The following is a 14,400-nucleotide window of genomic DNA, read 5'->3' as shown; positions in this document are numbered from 1 at the left end:
TATTGAGTCATTTCAGACTATCAACTTGAATGTTTTCTATTACACCAAAAATCTGATTCACTAACAAGAAACTTCTTGCAGTACAAAAAGATAACAGATAATTAAAATATTTGCTCCATAATACAGCTAATCCATATAATACATCCCTTCCTCAACTATCTAAAGTGATTAGGAATTGTGGCACCTTCGTTTGCATAAAACCCTTGCCTCCTCTTAAAACCCTGAGGTGAAAGGTTATTAATGTAATAAAACTAGAACCACAATTCTTCTCGTTTCTGTATTGGACTGCTGTTAGGTTTTAAAATTTTTATAAAGAAATGTGGCGACTTATAAAGCTGTTCTATACAGTTTTTTAAGAAAACAGTCCCAGACAAATTAACAAAAAGGGCCTAGAATGACCTTATGAAAACATCCTTTTATCACTTGTTAGTGTCGAGATGAGCACCATTTTCCTTCTCTACCACTGTCTCTTCTGTTATCATAGTCATGGCTCCAGCCATCGTGATTCCTATCTTCATAGAAGAAATCATCTCTGTTTTCTCTGTAATGATGGTCAGACCCATGATCAGTGGTGTAACACTGTTTACGGCTATAATGTCTATCTGCTATGTAGGAATGAGAATTCTGACTTTTCTCTGTGATAATGTGTATCTTGGCGCCACTGGGAACTTGAAGATTGGTTAAAAGTATGATTATGTGGGGGACTTCCCTGGTGGCGCAGTGGTTAAGAATACACCTGCCAATACAGGGGACACGGGTTCAATCCCTGGTCTGGGAAGATCCCACATGCCACAGAGCAACTAAGCCCGTCTGCCACAACTACTGAGCCCTCGTGCCACAACTACTAAATCCCGTGCGCCTAGAGCCTGTGCTGTGCAACAAGAGGAGCCACTGCAATGAGAAGCACGTGCACCACAAGGAAGAGTAGCCCCCACTCGCCACAACTAGAGAAAGCCCGTGCATAGCAATGAAGACCCAATGCAGACAAAAATAAATAAAAAAATTTTTTTTAAAGTATGATTATATGACCGAACTGATGGGGAAAATCCTGATTGATCCAGATATGGAGAACCAAATTTCCCTCCATGTGACATCTGTCTCAAAACACTGTTCATCACTGCTTGTCTCTGAAAATTTTCTGAAGAAGAGAAAGATCTTTGAATTATCTGTGCTGATCGAGTCATTTTAGCTCCTTTCCTACCTACTAGGAGATGTGGAAGTAGGGCTTGAATTTCCAACATGATGCTGGGGATATGACAAACTGACCTCCTGTGAGGCATGGTTACTTCCTAATCTAATCTGAATTTTGATGGGCCTTCCAAAAAGCTTGATTCCGTAAAGTAGATTCATGGCATAAGGAGCAGATACTTTATGTTCGAAATTCACAAACGCAAACTGCTTTGCTTTACCATCCTTATCTTTTGGAATTTTCACTTTTATTACTGGCCCAGCCTGGTGAAAAAGCTCAAAAAGGAGCTCCTCTGTGACTTTGTTTCAAGGTTGCCCACAAAGAGAGTGTGATTTGCTTTGGCTCGCAAATATTTTCTTACATTCTGTAGGCTGCCTTTTTACTCTGTTGATTGTGTCCTTTGAAGCATGGAAGTTTTAAATATGGATATAGTCCAATTTATCCGTTTTTTTCTTTTGTTACCTGTGCTTTTGGTGTCATATCCAAGAAATTGCCAAATCCAATCTCATGAAGTTTTTCCCCTATGTTTTCTTCCAAGATGTTTAGGTCTTTGATCCATTTTGAGTTAATTTTTGTATAAGGATAATTTTTTACCCTTACAGTGTAAGGTAAGGGTCCAATTTCATTCTTTTGCAGGTAGATATCCAGTTTTTCCAATACTATTTGTTGGAAAGGCTGTTCTTTTCTCATTGAGTGGTCTTGGCACCCTTGTCAAATCATTTGACCATATGTGCAAGGGTTTATTTCTGGCTCTCTACTGTGTCCCATTGGTTAGTATGTCTGTCTTTATGCCAGTACCACACTGTTTTGATTACTATAGCTTTGTAATAATTTTTGAAATGAGAAAGTTTGAGACTTCCAGCTTTGTTCTTCTTGTTCAAGATTTGGCTATTCAGGGTACATTGAGATTCCAAATGAGTTTTAGGATGGAACTTTTTATTTCTGTAAAAAACCCACAACATTGTTTTTCATTTACTTGTGTCTCCTTCCATTTCTTTCAGCAGTATTTTGTAGTTTTCAATGTACAGATCTATCACCTCCTTGTTTACTTTATTCCTATTTTATTTTTGATGCTATTGTAAATGGATTTTCTTTATTTCTCTTTCAGATAGTTTGTGTATAGAAATAAAACTGATTTCATTGTTGGTGTATAGAAATGGAACTGATTTTTGTATGTTCGATTTTTGTGTGTGTGTGTGGTACGCGGGCCTCTCACTGTTGTGGCCTCTCCTGTTGCGGAGCACAGGCTCCGTACGCGTAGGCTCAGTGGCCATGGCTCACGGGCCTAGCCGCTCCGCGGCATGTGGGATCTTCCCAGACCGGGGCGTGAACCTGTGTCCCCCGCACCGGCAGGTGGACTCTCAACCACTGCGCCACCAGGGAAGCCCTGTATGTTCGATTTTGTATCCTGAAACTTTTTTTAAAATTTTATTTTTGGCTGCATTGGGTATTTGTTGCTGCACATGTGCTTTCTCTAGTGTGGCGAGCAGGGGCTACTCTTCATTGAGGTGCACAGGCTTCTCATTGCAGTGGCTTCTCTTGTTGCAGAGCACGGGCTCTAGGTGCATGGGCTTCAGTAGTTGTGGCTCATGGGCTCTAGAGCACAGGCTCAGTAGTTGTGGCACACGGGCTTAGTTGCTCTGCGGCATGTGCGATCTTCCTGGACCAGGGCTTGAACCCGTGTCCCCTGCATTGGCAGGCAGATTCTTAACCACTGTGCCACCAGGGAAGTCCGTGTATCCTGAAACTTTATGGAACTTGTTTATTAGGCCTCACACTTTTTTGATGGAGTCTTTAGAATTTTCTGTATACAAAATCATGTCATCAGCAAACAGGCAATTTTACTTCTTCCTTTCCGATTTGGATGCCGTTATTTCTTTTTCTTGCCTAATTGCTCTGGCTAGGACTTCTAGTATTATGTTGAATAGGAGTGGTCAGAATGTTCACCCTTTTCTTGTTCTTGATCTTAAAGGAAAAGCTTTCAGACTTTCACTGTTGAATATGATATAAGCTGTGGGCGTGTCATATATGGCCTTTATTATGTTGAGGTATGTTCCTTCTGTACCCAATTTATTGAGTGTTTTTATCATGAAACGATGTTGAATTTTGTCAGTTGCCTTTTCTGCATCTATTGGGATTATCATGATTTTTGTTGTTCTGTTAATGTGCTATATCACATTTATTGATTTGTGTATATTGAACCATCCTTGCATCTCAGGGATAAGTCTCACTTGATCATGGTGTATGATGCTTTTAATGTGCTGTTGAATTTGTTTTGCTAGTATTTTTTTGAGAATTTTTGCACTTATGTTCATCATGGATGTTGATCTCTTGTTTTATTTTAATGTCATCATCTGGCTTTGGTATCAGGGTAATGCTGGTCTTGTTAAATGAGTTTGGAAGTGTTCCCTCCTCCATTTTTTTGGAAGAGTTTGAGAAGAATTGGTATTAATTCTTCTTTAAATGTTTGATAGAATTCACATGTGAAGCCATCTAGTCCTGGAGATTATCAGTCTCTTTACTTATTAGTCTGTTCAGATTTTCTGTATTTTTATTATTAAGACTTGGTAGATTGTATGTTTCTAGGAATTTATTCATTTCTTCTAGGTTGTCCAATTTGGTGGCATATGATTGTCCATAGCAGTGTCGTATGATCCTTTGTGTTTCTGTGGTATCAGTTGCAATGTCTCCTCTTTCATTTTTAGTTTTATTTCTTTGAGTCCTCTCTCTTTTTTTCTTGGTAAATCTAGCTAAAGGTTTGTCAATTTAATCTTTTAAAAAAAAACTAACAGTTTTCCATTGTTTATCTATTCCGGATTTCATTTATTTCTGCTCTGATCTTTGTTATCTCCTTCTTTCTGCTAACTTTGGGCTTAATTTATCCTTTGTCCAGTTCCTTGAGGTTGTTTATTTGAGATCTTTTTCTTTTTCTTCTTCTTAATGTAGGCAATTATCACTCTAGACTTCCCTCTGTGCTCTATTTTTGCTGCATGCCATAAGTTTTGGTATGTTGTGTGTCCATTTTTGTTTGTTTCAAGATATTTTTTGATTTTATCTTTGACCCATTGGTTGTTCAGGAATGTGTTGTTTAATTTCCACATATTTGTGAATTTTCCAGTTTTCCTTCTGTTATTGATTTCTAGTTTATATCATTTTGGTCAGAAAAGATACTTGGTATGATTACAGTATTTTTAAATTTACTGAGACTTGTTTTGTGACCTAATGTGCTCTATCCTGGAGAATGTTCCAGGTGCACTTGAGAAGAAGGTGTGTTATGTTGTTTTTATTTTTTTTATTATTTTTTAATTTTTTTTTTTTATTATTATTTTTTGCGATGCACAGGCCTCTCACTGTTGTGGCCTCTCCCGTTGCGGAGTACACGCTCTGGACGCACAGGCTCAGCGGCCATGACTCACAGGCCCAGCCGCTCCGCGGCATGTGGGATCTTCCCAGACCAGGGCACGAACCCGTGTCCCCTGCATTGGCAGGCGGACTCTCAATCACTGCACCACGAGGGAAGCCCTGTTATGTTGTTTTTAGGTGGAAGGTTCTGTATATGTCTGTTAGGTCCATTTGATGTAAAGTATAGTTCGAGTCCATTGTTTCTGTATTGATTTTCTGTCTGGGTGATCCATTCATTATTGAAAGTGGAGTATCGAAATCCTCTGCTATTACTGTATTGTCTGTTTCTCCCATCAGATCTGTTAATATTTGCTCAATATTTTAGGTGCTCTGATGTTGGGTATATACACATTTACAACTGTTAACATCCCCTTGATGAATTGACCCTTTCTTATCATTATATAATGACTTTCTTCATCTCTTGTTACAGTTTTTGACTTAAAGTTCTTTTTTCTGATATAAGTATAGTTATCCTTGCTTTCTTTTGGTTTCCATTTGTGTGGAATATCTTTTTCCAACCCTTCACTTTCTATACACGGGCCTCTCACTGTTGTGACCTCTCCCGTTGTGGAGCGCAGGCTCCGGACGCGCAGGCTCAGCAGCCATGGCTCACGGGCCCAGCCACTCCACGGCATGTGGGATCTTCCCGGACCGGGGCACGAACCCGCGTCCTCTGCATCGGCAGGCGGACTCCCAACCACTGCACCACCAGGGAAGCCCCCAACCCTTCACTTTGTTCTTATGTGTGTCCTTGTAGTAAATGAGTCTTCTGCAAACAGCATAAACGTTAGACCTTGTTTTTTATCCATTCAGCCACTCTGTGCCTTTTGATTGGAGAATTTAATCCATTTACATTTAAAGTAATTATAAGTAGGTAAGGACTTATTATTGCCATCTTGTTCATTGTTTTCTGGCTGTCTTGTAGTTCCTTTCTTCCTTTCTTCCTCTCTTACTGTCTTGCTTTATGAATTGATGATTTCTGATAGTGGTATACTTTGATTCCCTTCTCTTTATCTTATGTGTATCTGTTATAGGTTTTTGTTTTGTGGTTACCCTCAGGCTTACTTGAAACATCTTATAGATGTAACAGTCTATTTTAAGCTGATAACAACTTAACTTTGATTGCATACAAAATCTACCCTTTTACCCCCACCCCCATTTTATGTTTTTCATGTCACAATTTACATCTTTTTATATTGTGTGTCCATTAACAAATTATTGTAGCTATAGCTATTTTAATACTTTTGTCCTTTAACCTTTATACTAGAGTTAAGTGGTTAACACCACCACATTACAGTACTAGAGTATTCTGAATCTGACTGTATGTTTACCTTTACCAGTATGTTGTATATTTTCATATGTTTTTGTGTTACTAGTTAACATCCTTTCTTTTCAGATTGAAGAGCTCTTCAGCATTTCTTGTTAAGGCAGGTCAAGTGGTGGTGAACTCTCTCAGCTTTTGTTAGGGAAAGTCTTTATCTTACCTTCACTTCTGAAGGACAACTTTGCTGGGTAAAGTATTCTTGTTTTGCATTTTTTTTCTTTCAGCATTTTGAATATATCATCCCATTCTCTCCTGGCCTGCAGGATTTCTGCTGAGAAATCTGCTTATAGCCTTATGGAGGCTCTGTTGTATGAGAGACATTTTTTTTTTTCAAACTGACTTTTAATTTGTCTTTGATTTTAGATGATTTTACTATAATGCATCTTGGAGAAGGTCATTTTGGATTGAAACTTTGGAGTGAGCTATTAGCTTAATGAACTTGGATGTCCACATCTCTCCCCACATTTGGGGAGTTTTCAGCCGTTATTTCTTTGAATAAGCTTTCTACCCCTTTCTCTCTCTCTCCTTCTGCAGCTCCAGTAGTTCGTAGCTTGTTTCTGTTATTATGCCCCGTAAGTCCCATAGGCTTTCTTCATTCCCTTTCATTCTGGTTTTTGTTTGTTTGCTTGTTTTTTTGTTTTCCTTCTGGCTGGATAAATTCAAATGATCTCTCTTCAGGCTCACTGATTCTTTCTTCTGCTTGCTCTAGTCCATAGTACTTTTAAGTTGCCCAATCCAACTAGTGTTTTGTTTGTTTGTTTTTTAGTTTTTATCTTACATAACCTCTTAGTGGCATTGCTGGAGTTGACTATTCCCCATTTCTTGAAACTCTTGTCTTTTGTTGTCTCTGGTAACACAACCTTCTTGGGTCTTGCCCTTTTGCCCTCCTCTTTTGACCTCCTTGTCAGTTACTCCACTCAAATTCTGAGTGTTTATATTTCTTCAGGCTTTCTTGCCTTCTTTCTAAATATACTTTATTCCTAGATTTCACTTATTACTATGCTAACAGATTTACAGATAATTGCTAGATCAGACTTCTCCTCTGTGTATCCAACTGCTGAATTGATATTTTTTTCCTAGAAATCTCACAGGTTATTAAAATTGACATATTCAAAATGTAATGATTGCTTTGCAGTCCTCAAATTGGCTCTCCCCTCCATCTCTACAGCATTAGTGAATGATACCATCATCCAGCCAGTTACTCAAGCTAGACACTATACTTTCCTGCATCTAATTTATAAGCAAGTCCTTTGATTCTACCTATAAACTACACCTCAGATCTTTCCATTTCTCTCCACCTTTACAGCCATCTCTCCAATTATAGACTATATTGTCTCTTGTTTGGACTATTACAGTGGCCTCCTAATTGAGCTTGCCATTTCACCCCCTGCCTCACTCTTATTTATTCTTCCCATAGTAGCCAGAGTAATATTTTCAAAACATAGATCAGATCTTATAACTTCTCTCTTGCACAAAATCATTCACTGACTGTCTATTGTGTTGAATGAAAGCCAAGTACTTTAACACAGCCTGGAAGTCTCTGCCTACCCTTCCATCCTTCATTACACTCCAGCTTCACTGGCCTTCTGTTTCTTTCAGATTCAGTAGAAAATCTCACTTTGTGTCTTTTGCCCTTTTCTCTTTCTGGAATGATCCTTTATTTCATTCTCTGAGTGGCTAGTCTCTGCTTCTCCTTGAAATCTCACTTAAATGTCACCTTTCTGACTATACTAACTAAAGTAGGTCACAGCCTTCTGTTCTTTTTTTTTCCTAGCCCATTTATCACACTGGGTAATTATACAATTACTTTGTGATTATTTGATTAATGGCTATATCTCTACTAAACGCTGAATTCTGTTAGAACCATGACCATCTCTAGTCTTTGTCTTAGACCATCTTTAGCTTGGCATTGTGTCCTTGCTGTCAGACATAGTGCCTGGTGCTCTAAATCGGGCATTAAGTATTTATTGAATGAATGGATGTGAGCTCCTTTTATATTTCAGGCACTATAAGAGCTTTATATGTATTTATTTCAATCCCCACACTAATCCTATTACATAGTTGCTGTTACTGTCTGCATTTTGCAGGTAAGGTTAAGCAACTTACCCAAAGTCACAGACTAGTACATGGCAACACTAGAATTAAACTATAGTCTTTCATTTTTGAGCCCTTGTGTTTTAACCCCTTTCTGCTAGTTAATGGGCTCTATAGTCAAGAAATATACTTTTGAAAAAACATTTAGTAAACACTGATTCATTGCCTACTCAATTGCTAAATGAATAGTGAATAACTGAGTGCTTATATCAAAACTGAATCTGATTTTTCCTCATTTGTGAAATAAAGGTCTTACATTATAAATGAAAATGATTTTCTTTGTTGTCCCAAATTGAATTATTACTAAATCATTATTTTACAATTATAGGATTTGTAAACTGGTAGGGCCAGGCACACTAACATTTTACCCTGGCCTCCATTTCAACTACCAGAGGAAATACTTGCCTAGCCCTTAAAGACTGCTGGGGTTTGCGGGTTTCAAAGTGAAGCATCCTTCTTCCTCCACTCCAGTTGAGAAATAAGAAGAAAATTGACAAATGGAAATAAAAAGAACAACTTTATTACTGATAACACTAATATTCAAGAAGGTAGCTTGTATCTGTGGGCCACTGGATTTCCTACTACTGCCAGAATTAGACAGATTTCTCCATCTAGGTGCAAGCAGTGATCAAAACCAAACCAAAGAGAAACTACAGACTTCCCCTGTGGGGCAACCCCTGTGAAACCTCACCAGTGTGTAAGGTAGCAAAGCTGAGTGTGTGCTCCCTTCAGGCAGTTGAACCCCCAGAGCGAAAGAGGACACAGCTGTGCTGCTGCTTCTAGAGCTGCCTGCACAGCAGGAGCGATATGCTGATGTCTGTCCCTCTACACTGAAGGGAGCAGTGGAGTGGGCAGTAAGTGTTTTCTCCAGGGAAAATGATGATCAGATTCCTCAGTTTAGTTCCATTTTCACATATCAGACCAGTACTTAAATCTAGTAGATATTTTGATTATTGAGGTAAAATGATAAGCTAAGTTTCTTTATCTGTTTTTTTGTTTTTTTTCTTTTTGACCACACTGAGTGTCCTGTGGGATCTTAGTTCCCTGACCAGGGATGGAACTCACGCCCCCTGCAGTGGAAGCGCAGAGTCTTAACCACTGGACCACCAGGGAAGTCCCTCTTTACCTGTTTTCTGGTGTCATTTTAGACTGTTGATTTGAACACATTTTAGAAATTGATCTCTTAAAAAAATAATTGGAGCTAATTGTTGACCTTGCTTATAGTTCGTGAAAGCCATTGCTGTTCCTGTGTTTAGACAAACAGCAATGGAAAGGATGCGGACTTGGGAACCAGATGATCCTCAGTCAAAAATAAGATTCTACTACTTATTAATTATGTAAACTTGGGAAAGAAAGAACTCCTCTGAACCTTAATTTCCATATCAGTAAAAATGAAAACGGAGGGAATTCCCTGGTGGTCAGTCCAGTGGTTAGGGCTCAGTGGCACTTTCACTGCCGTTGGCCTGAGTTTGATCCCTGGTCAGGGAACTAAGATCCCACAAGCCGTGCAGTGTGGATAAAAAAAAAAGAGAAAAGAAAAGAAAATGGAAATTATACCTATCCCATTATCTCATTATCATTTTTTTTAAACAAACCTCCACCTTCCTACTTTCTAAATTTCTCTTCTACTGTCTCTTTTATTTATTTATTTTAATTTTTAAATTTTTGGCTGCATTGGGTCTTCGTTGCTGTGTGCGGGCTTTCTCTAGTTGTGGCAAGTGGGGGCTACTCTTTGTTGTGGTGCGCGGGCTTCTCATTGCAGTGGCTGCTCTTGTTGTGGAGCATGGGCTCTAGGCGCGTGAGCTCAGTAGTTGTGACTTGCCAGCTCTAGAGTGCAGGCTCAGTAGTTGTGGCACATGGGCTCAGTTGCTCCGTGGCATGTGGGATCTTCCCGGACCAGGGCTTGAACCCGTGTCCCCTGCATTGGCAGGTGGATTCTTAACCACTGTGCCACCAGGGAAGCCCTCATTATCTTCTTTGTAATGATTATATTAGATAACAAAATCCTATGGGGCCTGGAATGTGGTAAATAGCCAACATTTGTTATTTTCCCTTCCCTTCGCCTGAGAAAAAGATAATAAAATAAAAGGTCAGTTGACTATTGAGATTAACATCAATAGTCACTAGAGAAGCTATGTTGTTACTAGGAAGTTTTGTTTTGATTTTATGTTTTTATGTCATTGTTCTGTTTTTGCATTCCATCTTGTGCCTTTTGAAGGCCAACCTTTTCTCTCATTTTGCATTTCTTCATAGCATCTCCACATGCTACATATTAGATACAATAGGTAATTGTTCAGTTATAGATTCTTTTTTCTATTCTCCAAATAGTACCTACTTAATAAATTTTTTTTCAAAAACAAACAACTTTTTATTGACATATAGTTGACTAGTAATGTTGTGTTAGTTTCAGGGGTACAGCACAGTGATTCAGTTATACATATATATGTATTCTTTTTCAGATTCTTTTCCATTATAGGTTATTACATGATACTGAATATAGTTCCCTGTGCTATACAGTAAGTCCTTATTGTTTTATTTTATATATAGTAGTGTGATTTATTTTATGTATAGTAGCATGTATCTGTTAATCACAGACTCCTAATTTATCCATCCCCCACCCCCTTTCCCCTTTGATAACCATAAGTTTGTTTTCTATGTCTCTGAGTCCATTTCTGTTTTGTAAATAAGTTCATTTGTATCATTTTTTTAGATTCCACTTATCAGTGATATCATATGATATTTGTCTTTCTCTGTCTGGCTTACTTAACTTAGTGTGACAATCTCCAGGTCCATCCAGATGGTTGCAAATGGCATTGTTTCATTTTGTTTTATGGCTGAATAATATTCCATTATACATTTATATACTGAATCTTCTTTATCCATTCATGTGTTGATGGACATTTAGGTTGCTTCCGTGTCCTGGCTATTGTAAATAGTTCTGCTGTGAACATTGGGGTGCATATATCTTTTTTTTTTTTTGGCCACGCTGCATGGCATGCAGAATCTTAATTCCCCAACAAGTGATCAAACCTGTGCCCCCTGCATTGGGAGCGTGGAGTCTTAACCACTGGACTGCCAGAGAAGTCCCCTATATCTTTTTTTTAAATAAAATTTGCCATCTAAACCATTGTTTAAAATATTTATTTATTTATTTTTGGCTGTGTTGGGTCTTCATTGCTGCGCGCGGGCTTTCTCTAGTTGCAGTGAGTGGGGGCTACTCTTCATTGTGGTGCGTGGGCTTCTCATTGTGGTGGCTTCTTTTGTTGTGGAGCACAGACTCTAGGAGCGTGGGCTTCAGTAGTTGTGGCACGTGGGCTCAGTAGTTGTGGCGCACGGGCTTAGTTGCTCTGCGGCATGTGGGATCTTCCTGGACCAGGGCTTGAACCCGTGTCCCCTGAATTGGCAGACAGATTCTTAACCAGTGTGCCACCAGGGAAGCCCCCTGCCAATATCGTTTTGAATTAGTTTTCTCTGGATATATGCCCAGCAGTGGGATTGCTGGATCATATGGTAACTCTAATTAAATGGTTTTTGAATGGGTTAATTTTTATGCTGGTACAAACATAAGAATTTCCTTCACAATAAATTGCAAGAAATAGGGGACTACCCTTGTGGTCCAGTGGTTAAAACTCCGCACTCCCAATGCAGGGGGCCTGGGTTCAATCCCTGTTCGGGGAACTGAGATCCCACATACCACAACTAAGCCCACTCGCCTCAACTACTGAGCCCATGAGCTCTAGAGCCCGTGTGCTGTAACTAGAGAGCCTGTGCAGTGCAAGGAAGATCCAGCACAGCCTAAATAAATAAATTTTAAAAGTTCTTAAAGAAAACTGCAAGAAATAGGAATGGATAGGGAACTTGTCGATTAAAAGATGTGTCAGCAACCAGTGACAGTATGTGGACCTTACTTGGATCCTATTTCAAACAAATAAACTGGCGAATTCCCTGGAGGTCCAGTGGTTAGCACTCCATGCTTTCACTGCCAAGGGCCTGGGTTCAATCCCTGGTCAGGGAACTAAGATCCCACAAGCCGCACAGTGTGGCCAAAAAAAAAAAAAAAAATTCAAATAAACTGTAAAACAAAACAAAACAATTCTGACATATATAAGACAATTGGAAATTTTAACTCTATTTTATAAAATTAAGGAATTATTAATTTTTAGATGATATAGTGTTGTTTGGGTTTATATTTTTTTAAAGAGATTTTTCAGAGCTACATGCTGAAATATTTTGTAATGAAATTATATATTTGCTTTGAAATAATATGGGAGGTAAGGAAATAGGTGGAGTTACAAACGAAGCAAGTTTGTCCATGAATAATTGTTAAAGCTAAGTGATAAATGTGTAGGGATTCATCATACTCTTCTTTTGCCTTTGTATGTTTTCCATAATTAATAGTAAAAAAAGTTATTCTTATTAAACTTTGCTTCTCATCCTCTGAACCAGGACTGTCTTTTTTTTTTTTTTTAATCGGTTAAGATATGAGCAACTTTAATACCACAGCCAGGCTAATTATTACTTAAGGATATCACTGAATGCAACTGTCAGGAGTAAGCCTAAGCAAAGATAGAGAAGAAGGGAAAAAATGGAGGAAGAATGGAAAAGAGCAAGAGAGAGGATGGAGACTAGAGAAAGGGAAAGAAGTGAAGGGGTAGTAGAGGGTTGCCTCTAAGCTATAAGTCTCTTATTCTCATTCTAAATTTTCTTCCAATTTCACCTCCAAAGGATACCAGAGGTAAGTAGGAACCTGAGATTCTGCTCTGTAAGTTCTGTCAAAACTTTTTGTAATAAGGAGAAAGAAAAATCGCTGTTTTGTTTTAATATGTCAGCCTAAAAGAACAGGGATTCCCTCTTTTCTATATTCTTTATGGATTAAGTATACTGTAGCTATTATATAAATAGTATATCTTTATGTGGCTATGGGTACTGGACCTTGCAAAAATTCTTACATAACCTTCCACATTACTATCCAGGAATTAGATAGAACTTATAGAACTTTCTCTTCCTCTTTTGGAGACCTTATCACTTTGTTTATAGTTGGCTTTTGGTATTCAGTTCTTCGGCAATCAGTCCTCACCTCCACCCCTTACCTCCGACTTCTGCCCCATTCCCAATTGTAGTTTAAGACCATGAGTTTGATAAACTAGGTTAACACTTTGCCAAGGACTAGTTCTGTTCAGATCACTGTCTTTTTTGAGATTCAGAGTATGTTAGGAACTATGAGAGCATGGGTCCAGGAGTCAGGCTGTATGGACTCAAGTGTTTTAACATTCTATCCTAGTTTTAAAAAATTAGTATGTTGGACCTTGAAACTTTTTCTTTTGTTTTTAAATAGATAATAGATGTATGGACTTGGTATAAAATATAAAAGGTTCAAAAAGTCTGTTTTCACTCCATCTTTCATATACCTAGTTCATCTTTTTAGCGGCCAACATTATTAACCGTTTCTTGTGAATCTTTCTGGACGTATTTTATGTATATTATATCAGACTTTGAAAAATTATATCTGCAGTTCTTTGTGACTTGTAAAAAGCAGACTAGAGGGACTTCCCTGGCGGTCCAGTGGTTAAAGACTCCACGCTTCCAGTGGAGGGGATGCGGGTTCGATCCCTGGTTGGGGAACTAAGATCCCACATGCCCTGTGGCGTGACCAAAAAAAGGCAGGCTAGAATAAGGATTAAACTTTATATACCTAACGTAATGCTAGGTGGTTGCATGTATACATTTTATTTTGATCTGAAAATAGACTAGGCATATATACCTTCCATATTCTTTGGTTAGGTTACTTTCTTCAGGTGTGTAGTATTGCCAGTGTTTATTGTTTGGTGAATCAAAAATATTTCTATAATGGTCACAGGAGCAGAATCTTTTCATGACTTTGAGATTTTAGGCCTTGATAAAACCAGATCCCTAATCTACCAATCTGGGAATTCTTTGTATAGGTAGTATAAGGGTGAAGAAGAGGAGTGCTGGTGTTTCCTCACTTCCTATGAGTTTGTGATCTCTGTATTTCTGACCACAATAAAATTGTGTCAGATGATGAAAATAGGGTAAATGACAAGGTAGGGCAAAATAAACTGTAGGCAGGCATTATCTTTTCCTATATATTTTCTCTATCTGAGGCAACTTGATTGTGGAAGAGAGGCACATATACTTCTCTGCAAACTCTGAAGCTCCAATGATGCCGTTATTCTTTTTCACTTTGCAACTCCTTCTCAGGCCATACGATGATCCACCAGCTAGGCTGAATAGTGGAGGGGTTGTGTAATTCAGAGTAGCACTCCATGGGGGCTCAGTTGTATCCTACCCGTGTTCTCCACAAGCAGTTGGTGGTCATGTTCAGACTTAAGCTACTTAACCTTCAAAGATCCTTTTTCTGTCCTGAGAATTA

The 14,400-nt window shown here is 38.6% G+C and overlaps 1 protein-coding gene and 1 pseudogene across 4 annotated transcripts in view; one reads left to right on the top strand and one right to left on the bottom strand.

The window, feature by feature from the left end:
• The window catches only part of RBMS2 (RNA binding motif single stranded interacting protein 2), a 62,682-nt gene that overhangs the window by 13,979 nt on the left and 34,303 nt on the right, over positions 1-14,400 (top strand). The window lies entirely within an intron of this gene.
• On the bottom strand, positions 427-13,117 carry LOC109552890 (RNA-binding protein 7 pseudogene; annotated as a pseudogene).

This window comes from Tursiops truncatus, chromosome 11 (assembly GCF_011762595.2).
Source record: "Tursiops truncatus isolate mTurTru1 chromosome 11, mTurTru1.mat.Y, whole genome shotgun sequence".
Classification (NCBI taxonomy): Eukaryota; Metazoa; Chordata; class Mammalia; order Artiodactyla; family Delphinidae; genus Tursiops; species Tursiops truncatus.
The sequence above is the reverse complement of the archived record's forward strand: the minus strand, read 5'-3'. Positions and strand labels throughout refer to the sequence as shown.